Source organism: Chiloscyllium plagiosum, unplaced genomic scaffold, assembly GCF_004010195.1.
Source record: "Chiloscyllium plagiosum isolate BGI_BamShark_2017 unplaced genomic scaffold, ASM401019v2 scaf_15272, whole genome shotgun sequence".
In the NCBI taxonomy this organism is placed as follows: domain Eukaryota; kingdom Metazoa; phylum Chordata; class Chondrichthyes; order Orectolobiformes; family Hemiscylliidae; genus Chiloscyllium; species Chiloscyllium plagiosum.
The window spans coordinates 39,595-52,485 of NW_025215311.1; the positions used below are offsets into that span (position 1 = coordinate 39,595).

Below are 12,891 nucleotides of genomic sequence, written 5' to 3' on the forward strand. Positions count from 1 at the left end.
CATCAGACAATCACCTGATGAAGGAGCGTCGCTCCGAAAGCTAGTGTGCTTCCAAGTAAACCTGTTGGACTATAACCTGGTGTTGTATGATTTTTAACTTTGTACACCCCAGTCCAACACCAGCATCTCCGAATCAGGAATATTCTGTGTCTGGACTCTTGTTATCTCATATTTGAAGGCTTCCCATTTTCCAGCAGTCCTTTTACCTGCGAACATCTGCCCCCAATCAGCTTTTGAAAGATCTTGCTTAATACCTGAGTCTTCCTCCAATTTAGAACTTCAACTTTTAGATCTGATATATTATTTTCAATCACTGTTCTAATGTTAATAGAATTATGGTTGCTGGCCCTTAAGGTTTGCACCCTCGCCAGTATGTACATCCACATTGTGAATTAGAAAATGTCCTTGTACATACTTAACAAATTCCTCTATTTGGCAAAGAGGTAAATGGGCAGGAGTTATACCTTGGGTCCACTCTTCCTTCATTCCCATCAACCCTAATCACATTCCCACCCCAATAGTCCAACGGCACTTTCCCCTGCAACTGTCGAATGTGTGACACCAGCCCATTTACCTGCTCCCTCCTCACTCTCCAAGGGCCCAAACTTACCTTCCAGGTGAAGCAGCACTTTACCTGCACTTCCCACAACACAGTCTAAGCATTTGCTGCTCATAATGTGGTCTCATCGACATTGGGGTAAACGAAGCATAAACTGGGTGACTGCTGCACAGAACATCTACGTTCTGCCCGCAAAAAAGACTCTGAGCTTCCAGTTGCCTGCCAATTCCACACCCCACCCTGTTCCCTGGCCAACATCTCTGTCTCAGGTTTGCTGTAGTTGTCCATCGAAGCTCAGCACCAGCAGAACGAAGAGCACCGAATATTACACTTGGGGACCATACATCCCTCCGGTCCCAATATCAAATTCAATAATTCTAGGGCCTGAAATCCATAGTATCCTCGTCCTTTCCACACACACCAAGCCTTGTTATCACATAGTCTGTCATTACACACTACCTATTCTTAGCCACGAACAGTCTTCATACTCCCTCCCATGCAGATCCCTTTCCTGTCCAACAGTTTTGGGCTCTGTCCTGATCTATCATTAACTGAATCCGCCTTCCTCCCACAATATCTCCTGCATATAAACCAACGTTTTCCCAATCACCATCAGTTCTGTGGAAGGGTCACCGGCAACTCCTGTTTTTTGTTTCTGATATACAGCATCCACAGTTCTTTCAGCTTTTTATTGAGGTAGAGTTGGAAATTGTTTCGAGAGACAGAAGGAGAGGGGTGAGAGACAGAACAGACATGAACTGTTGATCTCCGTTGTTACTCATAACGTAAAATCATTGCAGTGCGATCACTTCCCTTAAGCATGAATAGAGCCCACGCGCTTCTGGCGCAACGGTGCGCGTCTGACTCCAGATCAGAAGGTTGCGTGTTCGAATCGCGACAGGCTCACTGACGTCAACTTCTTGCATTTCAAATCAAGAAAGGAGTGCGTTCAGTCCGGATATCTGTTGAGCCAAGTCTTCTTTGCGGAAATTTCGATCACACGTGAAGCTTTGCTGCCAGTTTGATTTGTGAACATTGTGTCAGGGAGGTGGTGTGCCCATTGTCTGGGTAAATGCTCAGATTCCCCCAGTTCATCACGGGATTTAAACACAGCCGTCTCCCTCTGGGCAGCCATTTGGTTCAGCGCGGTGTGAATAACATCATACCAACATTTTTCCAACAAAATCCAGAGACTCCGAGCTTTATGCTTCAATCTATCAGGAGAGTGATAGCGAGTTCAGAGAGGAATGTTTCCCACCAACAGCGAATTCTTTCCTCTCACTGGACACAGTTAAAATTATCTTTATTCAACAGGAGAAGCGAAAACTCTAGTCCGACGGCCCCTCTCCACATTAACGGTGAGCCTGAATTTTATAAACGGTGTCAGTCCGGACACTGATTTGGTTCAATCGATTTTTTTACCAAGCGTAATTCACCGAGAGGATGCTGCTGTCTGAAACAGCGTGGGGAATTACTGCAGGGCCTCCTGTGCATGGGACACATCGCAACTGATGTGTTTCACCTTCACCAATTTATTCCTATCTCGGAGAAGAGAGGTTTGATGATTCGGATCATAGCAGCCAGACAGAGAACAGAAGAGCACTCAGCCCTTCACAAGCTTGTCACCACAACTGGGTCATCGTGGCCCGTGTATCAGTATGGGATAGTAATCTGCATCTCCTGACTGGAAGCACAGCAAATTGGAGTGCTGGTGGGACTATCACACAGGAGAAAAAGGCTTCGACCTATCAACTGGAGTGGCTCTCAATGCGCAACTCCGCTCACCTCAACTGAATAACTGTAAACAAATTACTCAGTGATTCAAAGGAATACTCGGTTTTGAATCTGCATTGTGTCATGTACCTTCGAGAATGATGTCAAAACACCTTCGTTGCTGTGATGGAGTATCCTGTTGGGCAGAATATATCCGTTGTCAAATTTCCTAAGTTCTGTTGGTCCAACTCCGATTTCACTCAGAATCACGAAATGTGTGACAGCGCAGACTGAGGCTACGCAGCCCACCCTAGCTCTGCTGGCTCAACGCAATATGTAAATAAGTGTCTCATTCTGTCGCCTTCTCCCTGTAAATCTGCACATTGTCACATTGAACGTGCCCACCGAATTCCCTTTTGTGTCCATTGAATCTGGCTCTTTGTCACTGTCAGACAGCGACTTTCTGACCCCACTCCCTGTGCGAAAACGGTCTTCCTAATTCACTTTTACTTATTTTCCTGATGACTTTAAATCTCTGCCAAATCATTCTCGATCCTTTCAGGCTAAGGAGCATTTTCACTGCATTATTTCCTCTGTCTAAAACCCTCATGACGTGGAAAACTTCAATCAGACCAGCGTTCAGCTCTCTGTTCTCCAAAGAGAGCTGCCCCAAACTTTCCAATCTCCCTTCATTGCTGACATTCCTCAGGACGGTACCATTCACGTTAACCTGTTCAGCGCTGTCTGCAATCACTTCACTTCCCCGCTTCCTGAAGTGTCACCCTCAGAATTGAGCGTAATACAGGTGGAGGCTTCATTCAGACTCGGATTGCGCGGGCGAAAAATCTGCAATTCTTGTTTTCAATTGAAAAAGTGTTTCCCTTCGCCGTGTTCACTGCAATGGCAGCTCTGCGCCGTCCCTAATTCAGGCCGTCCGATCTTATTTAACGAAGCGGCTTTTTGAGAAAATTCATCAGGTATTTTTGCTCAGGTCAATTTAAGGAATGATGGTTCGCCTGGGATTGGAACCCGGGAATTCTCACACGGCTGCATATGCTCGAAGACCCAAAGCTAGAATCATATCCCAGACTAACGAGCCACCAGCCATGGGTGCAACCACCTCCAGAAGCAGTTGAGACTTGCTCAGTACGAAATACATTGTACATTGCTCCCAGAATTGCAAACAGGGAAGTGTTTCAAGAACATCTGCTTCTCAATCTGTCACCCTGCTCCCAGGACGCTGCTGTTTGTCCCGTACCCAGGGACCGGGCTCTCTCCACTGGTGGATAATTGAACCATTTCGTTTCTACTTGCAAGCTGTGCTGGTGGAAGACAGAGCCCATTCACTCTTCTGCTCTCTCACACTATTATGTGAGGCAGGAGAAGTCAGTTACAATCATGCGTATGAAATGGGCAACTTTGAACTTGTTGCAAAGGTCCTGTTATCGGACAGATAGAAAGATGCTGTGCTGTCGGGACAGAGAGAAATGGACACCGGAGACTCTTCCCTCAGGTAAATTGATATGTTGTGCAGACATGTCGCCGATGTGCAAATATAAACTCAGAGAGCAATGTACACGAGAGACTCTGAGTCAGCTGAAACTTGCTCAGTGTGAAATACATTCCACATTGCTCCAAGAATTGCAAGCAGCAAAGAGTTTCCAGAACATCTGCTTGTCATTCTGTCCCCGGGGCGCTGATATTTGTCTCATCCCCAGGAACTGGTCTATCTCCACTGGCGAATAATTACACCAATTTGTTTCTACTTGTCCGCTTTTCTGGAGGGAGGGAAGAGTCCATTCGCTCTTCTGCTCTTTATCTCCCAATCCCTTGTGGTGAGAGGTGTCACTTACACTTTGTGGGCGGCACGGTGGCACAGTGGTTAGCACTGCTGCTTCACAGCACTAGAGACCCGGGTTAAATTCCCGCCTCAGGCGACTGACTGTGTGGAGTTTACAGGTTCTCCCCGTGTCTGCGTGGGTTTCCTCCGGGTGCTCCGGTTTCCTCCCACAGTCCAAAGATGTGCAGGTCTGGTGAATTGGCCATGCTAAATTCCCCGGAGTGTGAGGTAAGTGGTAAATGTAGGGGTATGGGTGAGTTGCGTTTCGGCGGGTCGGTGTTTCCACACTGTATGTAATCTAATGTGTGGGAAGTGAGTAACTTTGATTGCGAATTTCCTCCAAACGTCTGTTATCGGAGAGATAGAAAGATGCTGTGCTGGCGGGGCAGAGAGAAATGGACACCGAGGACTCTTCCCTCAAGTAGATGCATATGAGTACATTGTTGTGCAGCCTGCCTGGTGTTCAGAATTCGTCTTCACGCAGCAATCTTACAGAAAATCTCTCGCAAAGTCGGCATCGCTTTCATCGCTGCAACGGCGCAGCATTTAACATCTGAGCCCAAGTGCCCCAGATGAAGAAAATCCGAGTGAAACCTTCACTCACTGAGAGTCATCCCCACGGCACTGAGCTGCGGGACTGCAGGCAGTCCAACACGGAAGGGACGGTTAAATGAACCATTGTCGCTCCCTCAGCCTCTCTGTCCCATAGACAGGCAGCGGGACGGCATAAACTCGTACCATCTTTATCCCGCCGACAGATGCGATCCAGCCCTTCGTGTCCACGGCGACTCTCTGCCACTTGTTTCTGTCTGAGGTGATTTACAATCAGTGATATCTGTCCGAATACTAAGGGACTGTTTCTGACATGCTGATCGTCTTGTCATTCACGTCCGAACTGGCGTGGCGAATTACGGCAGGCAAGGCACGAAATCACAAGGTATGCGTCTCAGCTCATTGGCATCTCAGAGAAGTTGATTTGCGATTCACTTCGTAGGAAAACGACGAAGAACAATAGAACATCACTCAGACTTTGAAAAGCAGGTTACTTGAATGGTGGGAGTTTCGGTATGATTTGGGACATTCAGACAGTCAGGAAGACGTTTGAAAGGCAAGACGCTGAACAGAGTGCCATCACAAAGGAAAGTCGCTCATGGAGATATTGAACAATAGCCGATCCATCGACCTCTGGATTATGGGCCCAGCACGCTCCCGCTGCGCCATTCTGCTACAACGCACCACGCCCTTTTCCACAGGTCCCTTCAGCCTTTCGTCTGACGCGTGGCATGCACGTTCGAGACTGATGTCAAAGATCTCCACTGCTGTCGTCTTATATGGTGTTGCGCAGACGCACGGAGGCTGTGTAAATATAAACTTTTTCTAACTTCCCACATTCTGTTGTTCGAACTGTGATTTCACTCTGAATAGACGCCATGCGGCCCACCTTCGCTCTGCTGGGTCGACCCAGTAAGTGAACGTGGGTCTCTATTCGTATCATTCTCTTGTCTTCTCCATGTAATTCTGCACATTGTTACTTTAAACATGACCACCGAATTCCCGTTTGCGTCTAATGAATCTGCCTCTTTGTCAGTGTCCGTTAGGGATTTACTGACCCCAACCACTCCCTGTCCGAAAGCGTTCTTCCTAATGTCACTTTGGGTTCTTTTCCTCGTGACTTTAAAACACTGTCGAATCGGTGCCGATCCTTTCAGGCGTGGGAGCATTTTGACTACATTACTTTCTCTGTCTCGACGTCGCATGACTTGGAAAGCTTCAATCGGGCCAGATTTTGAACCTTCTGTTCTCCGAAGAGAGCTGTCCCAAATTTCCAATCCACCCTCATTGCTGACATCCCTCAAACAACGCACCACTCACGTCAACCTGTTCAACGGTATCGCCAATCATTTCACTTCGCTGCTTTCTGTCCCAGTGGTACGTCAGGGAGCCCAACCTCGTGAAACGAAGGCGCTTTTTGAGAAAATTAAGCAGGCACGTTTGCTCAAGTCATAAAACGCGAGCTCGTCCGGGATTTGAACCCAGGCCCTCTCGCACTTGTGAGGCGATGAAGACCCAAAGCGAGAATCATACCCCTAGACCAACGAGCCACACAGCACAGGCGCCGGCGCCCCGCCTCTACCTCTTGAACCAGCTGAGTCTTGCTCAGAGTGAAGTATCGTTGACATTGAACAGGCTGGGGCTGTTTTCTCTGGAACGTCGGAGGCTGAAGGGTGACTTTATGGAGGTTCACAAAATTATGAGGGGCATGGATAGGATAAATAGGCAAAGTCTTTTCCCTGGGGTCGGGGAGTTAAGAACTAGAGGGCATAGATTTAGGGTGAGAGGGGAAAGAGAAAAAGAGTACTCAGGGGAAACCTTTTTCACGCAGAGGGTGGTGCGTGTATGGAATGAGCTGCCAGAGAAAGTGGTGGAGGCTGGTACAATTGCAACATTTAAGAGGCTTTTGGGTGGATATATAAATAGGAAGGGTTTGGAGGTATATGGGTCGGGTGCTGGCAGGTGGGACTAGATTGGAGTGGGATATCTGATCGGCATGGACGGGTTGGACCGAAGGGTCTGTTTCCATGCTGTACATCTCTATGACTCTATGAACAGCTGCTTCTCATTCTGTCTCTCTGCTTCCGTTTGCCCATCCCCAGAAACCGGGCCCTCTCTACTGGCAGAAAATTAAACCGTTTTCTTTCTAAACTTTTCTCTGACACCGGAGTGACCAGTGACAAGCATTGCCCTCCTCAACATAGGGTACAGAGAACAGGAGAAGACCCCGCAGACCTCCACGAGTGTGTCATCTCAACTATGCACTTTGGGCCTGTGTGTCAATGTGAAATATTTACGTCGAAGTTTTTTGGGAAGCAGATGAGAAGGCGAGGTGCATAACAGTGCGCCGTGATATGGGAAAGCTGTGAAAGACGACATTGAGTGAATTGGAAAGAGCTGCCAGGAAAGAGAGCAATGTACACTGGAGACTCTGAGCCAGCTGAAACTTGCTCAGTGTGAAATACATTCCACTTTGTTACAAGAATTGCAATCAGCAAAGAGTTTCCAGAACATCGGCTTGTCATTCTGTCCCCGGGATGCGGTTTCTGACGATGCGGATCGTCTTGTTATACACGTCAAACGGCGATTTGAAACCGGGATCTCTCGCACGTCTGTGTCGAAGGAGACCCAAAGCGAAAAATCATACCCCTCGACCAACGAGCCACACAGCAGCCATGTCTGCAGCCCCGCTCTACCTCTTGAACCAGCTGAGTCTTGCTCAAAGTGAAATATAGTGGACATTTAACAGGCTGGGGCTGTATTCTCTGGAGCCTTGGAGGCTGAGGGGTGACTTTATGAAGGTTTACAAAATTATGAGGGGCATTGATAGGAGACGGGCTGAAAATGTGTTGCGAGAAAAGCGCAGCAGGTCAGGCAGCATCTAAGGAGCAGGAGAATCGACGTTTCTGGCATGAGCCCTTCTTCAGGAATCCTGCTGCATTAATAGGATAAACAGACAAGGTCTTTCTCCTCAATTGTGGGAGTCTAGAACTAGATGGCATACATTTACTGTGAGTGGAGAAAGAAATAAAAGGGACTTAAGGGACACCTTTTTAACGCAGAGCATGGTCCGGGTATGGAATTAACTGCTTGAGGAAGTCGTGGAGGCTCGTATAATTACGACATTTAAAAGGCATCTGGATGGGTCCATGTATTGGAAGGGTTTAGGGAGATATGGGCCAAGTTCTAGCAAATGGGACTAGAATGTTTAGGATAACTGGTCAACATGGATGAGTTGGACTGAAGGGTCTCTTTCCATGTTGTAATTCGCGTGACTCTGTGGAACTCTCTGCCCAAGGGAGCAGATGAGGCAGCTTCATTAACTATATTCAAGACAGAGTTGGATGGGATCTTCCATGGAGGGGAATTAAGGGTAGATGGAATAATGCAGGTAGGAGGAGCTGAGATGATGGATAGATCAGCCATCATCTGAATGAATCGTGGAGCAAGCTCTACAGTCCAAATAGCCGACTCCTGCTTCTATTACTATGATACGATAACTCTGCATTTCCCATGGCTAACCTGTCTAACTTGCACATCCCTGGACATGATGGGCAATTCCAAATCAAGGCAGGTGAGCAAAGTAGTAATGTGGAAAGTGAATGTCAGAGAACAATAGAAAGGGTCAAAGGGAATAAATGTACCACTAATCAAAGCTGGATTGAAAAGGTCACAAAAATTGAAACTAAAGACTGTGTCTGAATGTGTGCTGCACTGTAAGAAAATGAACGAATTGACTGAAGAAAATAAGTGTGACCTGAGACTCCTTACAGAGACGTGGTTTTAGGATGACAAGAGTTGGATCCTGAATATTGAGGGTACGTGACATTCAAATCAAATGGGAAGTTCGGTAAAGGTAGAGGGTTGGAAATGCAAATCAAAGCACTGATAACATGGTAGTCTGATGTCAGCTTGGATTTCAGGTCCAGATGTCTCTGTTCTCTGTTGATCTCCCTGTTCCCACAGAGCTAGGCAACCATCAGACAGAGAGAGTCATTTGGCGGGAAATAAAACAAGTAAAGTGAAAATGTGAAAACCATTGTTCTCATGTTTCTCTCTGAGGTTCGCACTGCCTTCACCTGCCCAACACCCAATTCTGGATATTTGGAACTCTTGCACAATTTAATAATGAGAAGTTCAAATCCATTATGTCGAAATCACACTGCAAACACCACCCTCCAGCACCACTTCCATCTATCCTCATGCCAAATGTGTGAGGCTGAAGTAGCCACTTGAAAGCTTGGTAAATGCTTTACCTCTCAGATGAGCTACCAGCTGCATGTCCACACTTTCATTGGGACCACCTCTTCCAATCTCAGGAATAATTTCTGACCCTGCCCCACCTCAGTTCATCTGCTTCTGAAAATTACACTATGCTTTTGTCACTTCTTGAGTTTGATTCTTCTGTCACACACTTGAAGGCCTGAAACATTCTACTCCCCATAAATCTGAGGTCATCCAAATCGCTAAACAAGAAACAAATAACTGTGGATGCTGGAAATCTGAAACGGAAACAGAAACAAAAAGAAAAATTGCTGGAGAACCTCAGTCGGTCTGGTAGCATCAATGGACAGACAATACAGTCAACATTTCAGGTCCAGTGACCTCCTTTCGTTCCAGATCACGGCTGCTTCTCGCCTTCCTCACACCAAGTTCATTTAATCTATGATTGCTATGCCTGCTGATGCACGTAGGTTCGTGGTAATGCAGCAGATCCATTATAAAATATTAGTCTTTGCTCATAGTCTTGTCCCTCGCTATCACTATCATCTTCTCCAGCTCTAAACCTCTGAAATCAAGGAGCTCAGTAAATACCCAACATTCTCATTCAAACTACATCGAAGCACAGGGTTTCCTGATGAAGGCCTTTTGCCTGAAACATCGAATCTCCTGCTCCTCGGATGCTACCTGTCCTGCTGTGCTTTTCCAGCACCACACTCTAAAATCCAACCCCAGGGGTCTGAACTCAGAATAGCACAATTAGGTATAGCAAATAGATGCTAAAGACGTTCAGGTCCCATGTATGAGTAAGATTGAGGAGTGCAGCTTAACAGTCGCAGTAAACTACAAAACATCAAAATTATCATATGAATGAGACAGAGATCAGAAAGACTCACCACATGACTCCAGTCAAACATTCAAACATTACTCGAGGAAAAGCCTGGAAATGCCTCCCGCCCATTAGGGCGACACGGTGGTTTGGGCGGTGGATCCCGCCTTGGGCAACTGTCTGTGTGGAGTTTGCACATTCTCCCCGTGTCTGCGTGGGTTTCCTCCGGGTGCTCCGGTTTCCTCCCACAATCCAAAACTGTGCAGGTTAGCTGAATTGGCCATGCTAAATTGCCCATAGTGCGAGGTGGATTAGCCAGGGGTAAATGGAGGGGAATGGGTCTGTGGGGGTTGCTCTTCGGAGGATTGGTGTTGGGCCGAATAGCCTGCTTCCACGCTGTAGGTAATCTAATCTAATCTGTGAGAGGAGTTTCTCGGAACCATCACTGTCAGTGTTGGACAGAAATTGACATCATTCTCCCTTCCGGCTTCCGGACCATCAGTCCGCATGTTCCCAACTCCAGCCCATGTGCCTGTAAGCGCGCATTGCGCGTGCTGGTGGGACTCCTGCATTAAGAATGGGGTGCGATCACAGTCGCATGCCATGTTGGGTAAAATATATGCCATGGAAGACCGTGATTTTACATCAGACAGAGCGATTATAGATTAGTCGCTGAAAAAAGTTCAAAATTAATAAACATGGACATTTTCTGAAAGGTAGCTAGATTCAAGGAAGGGTTTTATAGACTGGAATCTAATCAAGAGATGGGGTTTGTTTACTGGCAGAATAACACAATCAGAAGTGAGCTACAGACGGAAATTTGATCGAGGGAATCAGGATGATTACATCCAGTATAACAGAAAACTGAGTGTGTAATACAGGCTATAATCTAATTGAGGTCTAATCAAAGCACCTTGATGCCACACTGGGTCGAATGCAGCCTTGAGGTCAAGGGCTGTCAATCTCACCTCACCTCTAGGATTAAGCATTTTTGTCCATGTTTTGACCAAGGCTAGAATGAGATCAGTACCTGAGTGTGCCTGATGGTACCCAAACTGGTCACTCAGCTGCTCATAGCTGAGAGGATGTTATTCGATATGTTACATAGCTTTGTCGATAATCGAGAGTATACTGATAGGACGATTAATCCTGGGTTGGATGTGTACTGCTCCTTGTGCACAGGCAATCTGGCAAATTTCCAGATTGTTGGGTAGATGCCAATGTTGGAACTGCACTGAAGAGCTGAGAAACCTGAATGCAGTTTGTATTACACTCGGAGCAAGTGAATGATCTCTCCCTAGTGTGAACTCATTGATGTGTGGGCAGAAGTGAATTTTTTTACACACTGTCACCAGAATGATTGTGTTTATGTATCAGGGGGTTGTGGGACTATCCGAATCCCTTTTCAAACTCTGAGCAAGTCAATAATTTATCTCCAGTGTGAACTCGCTGATGTCATAACAAGTTTGATGTCCGTGCAAATTCCTTCCTACATACAGGGCACATAAACAGCCCGTCCCCAGTGTGAACTCGTTGGTGCACAGTGAGGTTGACTGACTGTGTGAAACACTTTCCACAGGAGGTTTAGCTAAACGGTATCTCCTCAGTGTGGTAAGCATTTTTTTCTGGAAGCTGGAATACACTGTGAATCCCTCTCCACATGTCGAGCAGGCAAAAGCTCATTTCCAGTGTGACTGTATCAATCAATTTCCAGCTCGACAGGGTAACTACAACCTCTTCCAATAGTCTCCACATTTACATGGTTTCATCATGGTGTTGGAGTTTTAGTGTTCGTCCAGGACAAATTATCAATGCAATTTTATGAGGTCGAAAGCAGGTATTGTCAGTTTAAGATAGAGAGAGCTTTTCTCAACTTAAAGTACAGCCACAGCTGCTAGCAAAAGGTCGGGCTGTTGCAAATGTAGCAATTGGCTGTTAAATGGGTACCTGTGTTCGGTTTGATGTTTTGACAACAATTCAAATTTAATTAATTTAGGCTATGCCCAGGATACCAGAAGACAATGAGATTTGAATTTTATTGTTTTGATCCCTGGAAAATCAATCAAATAAGAATTTATTCCTATGGGGGAACATAAACCCGGCATTTTGAAAGTTAGTGGGAGAGCAACTGCCGATCTAATACCTTGCTCTCAGAGAAAATGAAAACACTCTCCATCTAAGGTACCTGTTCACGTGAAACATACAGTAAGAAGAAGAGCACCCAGGAAGATCAGCAGCTAGAAAAGTGAAAACATCAATGAAGAGGAGACGGTGTGGCCTTGAGATCAAGTTAATGTAACGTTTAATAAATATGTTATTAGAAGAGCATATTAAGTTGTGTCGAGTTGGGGTCAGATAGTAAGTAGTTAAAGAAAGGGGGTGTTGGATTTGTGAATAGGTTTTGTTTAGTGTTCACTATTAGAGTTAGAAAAATATTTTCTTTAAATAGTGGAATTTAGGAATTCTGTCACTCACATTTTAACAGATTATGAGGCAAGATGAGATTTTCTGGGCGGTTAGTTTAATTAACAGAGTTTGATCTCCATGGCGTAACAATAAGTATTATTCTTACTCACACACGGATTTCTGAATTATGATTCTTCTTTTCATATGTCAATCTTCTCCCTAAAATCCTGCGAGGGAGTTTTACAGAAGTTATTCCTGTCAGTTCATGATGGAAATTCTGAATAGATATTTCTGATTTCCCTGAAACATTGTGGCCTCTTGTTGACCAAAGCTGGAAATCCCTGTCTCAGGAGACAGTGGTTTTGTTTCAATGTAACTAGTCTAGTCCTAGCTAACCCTGGTTAATGTTTTGTGAGAGGTGTTCAAATCTCACCAGGCCAGATAGGGGTGTTCCGTTAAGTCATTAAAAATCCGGACTGTCAATTATTGTAAGATACCATTGGGCTCACCTTTCTCCGGTTAGACTTACATGTGACTCCATTGTGGTTGACTCCTCACCGCCCTCCACACAACGAGCGATGGTCAATAAACACACGCCGGCTCAGAGATGAACACATATCTCTTTTATGCTTCAGCTCTTGTGTGACTGACCGCATGTCCTGCCCAATAGAAAGTGGGGCAGCTCGGAACGACATTCTGGAATTGGCGGGATCCCGAGCCAATCAGAGTGAACAAAAGGCAGCGCCGAGTTGTTTATGGAGCATGCGCAGT

General features: G+C 46.0%; 1 non-coding gene across 1 annotated transcript; it reads right to left on the reverse strand.

Annotated features, from left to right (window-relative positions):
- Positions 1–6,124: 6,124 nt before the first annotated feature.
- trnap-ugg lies at positions 6,125–6,214 on the reverse strand. The gene is given in 2 exon segments: positions 6,125–6,160; positions 6,179–6,214. It is a non-coding gene; the product is annotated as a tRNA-Pro (tRNA).
- Positions 6,215–12,891: the final 6,677 nt, after the last annotated feature.